The following is a 3735-nucleotide window of genomic DNA, read 5'->3' on the forward strand; positions in this document are numbered from 1 at the left end:
TTAATCTTTTTGACTTTTTGCTTAAAACATTGCTAATCCTTTGTTTTGTTTTTCAGAGTCAAGAAAATTTTTTTTGGGGAGCTATATACAGCTTTTAACGATTGAGTAAACTATACTCCTGTGAACAAAATTTGGAAGATTTTTTTTCTCTCTCTACCTGATTTCTCCAGAATTTGGAAACTAGTTGTGATTATACTTAACTTATGGCAACATAGCTATTTGTATAAGTACAATAAGAATCTATTTTCCTTTGCAACAGGACACAACTGGAGAAACCGGTTATTTTACCAATGCTTTGACTGGAATGGTGTGCTTTTCTTTAAGAAATTCAACTTGGCTGGGCGCGGTGGCTCAAGCCTGTAATCCCAGCACTTTGGGAGGCCGAGACGGGCGGATCACGAGGTCAGGAGATCGAGACCATCCTGGCTAACACTGTGAAACCCCGTCTCTACTAAAAAATACAAAAAACTAGCCGGGCGAGGTGGCGGGCGCCTGTAGTCCCAGCTACTCGGGAGGCTGAGGCAGGAGAATGGCGTAAACCCGGGAGCCGGAGCTTGCAGTGAGCTGAGGTCCGGCCACTGCACTCCAGCCCGAGCGACAGAGCGAGACTCCGTCTCAAAAAAAAAAAAAAAAAAAAAAAAAAAAAAAAAAAATAGAAATTCAACTTGACTTATAGAGCCAATAAAAGCCCCTTGCTAAAACTGGCCTCCTACCTTGTTTACACAGTACCTGCGCAGAGTTCCTTACCTGTGGTAAGTAAAGACTGTCACTTTCTGACAGGCCCAGGAGCCCCAAGTTTATATTAGATCCTCAGGAGGAGAAGAATTTACCCAACTCACAGGCATTTGATGCCACAAACCCATGGCTGTGTTCAGCTTTAAAAAATGTCATATCTGAGATTCCTTATGGAACAGAGTTCCATCAAAGCCAATTTAAAAAGAGCTTATGTGACAAATAATTATTCTTGCTGCACTTTATACAAATAATCAGGCCAAGTATAATAATCCAAATTGGTCTTACCATGATTTATCTTTAGTACAAATGGGAGACTGGAGGGAGAAAAAGTGTGTTTCAAAAACTATGTTATCTAATAGTTATTAGACAACATAGTTATCTGCAATTTAGACTGATTGTTTATTTCTGTGAACCAACCAGTGATCTCTGGCTGCATCCCAGAAGAAACAAGAGGGATAGGTAATATAAAAATCCAGATCAGTATCAGTATTTTAATTCTAAACACATATTGGAATCATCTAGCAACCCCATATCAGCTTGGTTCCAACGGTTGCACAGTTCATGGACTGCCTTCTTATTTAGTTTACTTTGGATAATTTTGCTTATTTTGCTTTATTGTTGTAGAATATAGTGCTGTTGTACTCTTTGTGTAGGAACACAAGATAAGCTTACTGAATGTTTTCTTAAATTGAACATTTATTAATCTTCCAGATATCACCTTTTGTTGGAACTCAGAGTTATGAATGCCCCTTGACATACCGAAGCTTTCTGACTGAGCTCCTCTCTATCCCAAATACGAGAGACCTTAATAGTTAGGGAGGAATATTATTGCCCCTGTTCAGCCTGAAGAAGTTACAGAAGACAAATTTTCATCCCTCTACAATGCTTAGGATTAAGGGTTCTCTTACAAAAGGGAGGGGAGAAATATGTAAGAGGTGTTTGAACCAGAGCAACTCCATCTTGAATACCGGCTGGGTAAAATAAGGCTGAGACCTACTGGGCTGCATTCACAGGATGTTAAGACATTCTTAGTCACAGGATGAGATAGAAGGTTGGTACAAGATACAGGTCATAAAGACTTTGCTGATGAAACAGGCTACAGCAAAGAAGCCAGCCAAAACCCACCAAAGTTAAGATGGCAACAAGAGTGACCTCTGGTCATCCTCACTGCTCATTATACACTAATGATAATGCATTAGCATGCCAAGAGACACTCCCACCAATGCCATAGTAGTTTACAAATGCCGTGGCAACGTCAGGAAGTTACCCTATATGTTCTAAAAAGGGAAGAAACACTCAGTTTTGGGGATTGCTCACCCCTTTCCCAGAAAACTCATGAATAATACACCCCTTGCTTAGCATATAATCAAAAAGTAATAATAAATATCTTCAGGTGAACAGCTCACGCCACTGCTCTGCTTACAGAGTAGCCATTCTTTTATTCCTTTACTTTCCTAATAAACTTGCTTTCACTTTACTGTAAAAGTAAATAAATAAATATTAAATTTATTTTTCCTATCTCACAGGCTTTGTACCCTTAAACTACTATCTTTCCATTCTGTCTACCCCTAGCCTATGGTAACCAGCATTCTACTCTCTGCTTCTGTAAGCTAAATCATTTTAGATTCCATGTATAAATGAGAATATACAGCATTTGTCTTCCTGTGTTTGGCTTATTTCACTTATCTCAATGTTCTCCAATTTCATCCTTGTTGAAAATTAAAAAAAAAAAAAATCTTCATTTTAAAGAGCTAAATAGGAGCGAGTAGGGTGTGGTAGTTGAGGGTGCTGGAAGAATGAAGAGGTAGTGAATCACTTATAAATGATGGCAAAGGAGGAGCCAAAGCCTAAACTCCAGGAGGGTGAGTGAGTGCTGCACTCTATTCGGCCTCTTTTTTATGAAGCAAAGTGTGTAGAGGTTGCCATAAAGGACAAACAAGTGAAATACTTTGTACATTACAATTGTTGGAATAAAAATAGGGTTGAATCATTCCAGAGAACAGAGTAGCCAAATACGTGGACACCAATGTGCAGAAACAGAACTTTAAAAAGTCAGTCAGGAACAACATGCAGAGGGAAAGATAAGAGGGGCTGCCCCAGGAAATAAGATATCTTGTGTGCAACAGAAAAATATTGAAGTGAAAACAAAAAAGAAGAAACAGAAAAAACCTGGAAATGGAGATGGTGACAGTAGCAGTGAGATTCTGCAGCCTTTTTGGAAGAAAAGGGCCTGGGTAGATCCTACTGTTGAAAATGAGGAAACATTTATGAACAGAGTTGAAGATAAAATAAAGATTCCTGAAGAGCTAAAACTATGGCTTGTTGATGACTGGGACTTAATTACCAGGCAAAAACAGCTCTTTTATCTTTCTGCAAAGAAGAATGTGGGTTTCACTATAAAGGATTACGCAAATTACAAGAAATCTCATGGAAATACAGATATTGACTATGCTGTTAATGAAGTTATGCCAGGGATAAAAGAATACTTCAACGTAATGTTGGGCACCCACCTACCCTACAAATCTGAGACAATAGTATGCTGAAATTCTTGCAGATCACCCTGATGCAGCCATTTTCCTGGTGTATAAAGTGCCGTATTTACTGAGATTATTTGTATAAATTGGAGCAATGTTGGCCTATACACTACTGGATGAGAAGAGCCTTGCTTTATTACTGAATTATCTTCATGATTTCCTAAAACACCTGCCAAGAATTCTGCAACTTTGTGTAGGGCCAGTGATTATCAAGTGGCTCCTCTTGAGTACCATTGTAAAGCTGTGTGAGAGGCACTATCACTCAGTTATGTTTGGATCTCTGTAAACATATTTTTTGTTCTTAGACTTTCTCTTGTACAAACGACGTATTTTGAAGATGTTAGTGTATAACAGAATTGATGCTTGTTTTCTGTTTGCTTTTAAACAGAGAAAATAAAAGGCATTATAGTTCATTTTTTCTTTTCTTACTTTTTTAAAATTTCAAAGTTGCTAGTGGTGTATTCAG

The 3735-nt window shown here is 38.3% G+C and overlaps 1 pseudogene; it reads left to right on the forward strand.

Annotated features, from left to right (window-relative positions):
• The first annotated feature begins 2557 nt into the window (after positions 1–2557).
• Positions 2558–3518, forward strand: LOC104676032 (annotated as a pseudogene).
• Positions 3519–3735: the final 217 nt, after the last annotated feature.

This window comes from Rhinopithecus roxellana, chromosome 7 (assembly GCF_007565055.1).
Source record: "Rhinopithecus roxellana isolate Shanxi Qingling chromosome 7, ASM756505v1, whole genome shotgun sequence".
Taxonomy (NCBI): Eukaryota; Metazoa; Chordata; class Mammalia; order Primates; family Cercopithecidae; genus Rhinopithecus; species Rhinopithecus roxellana.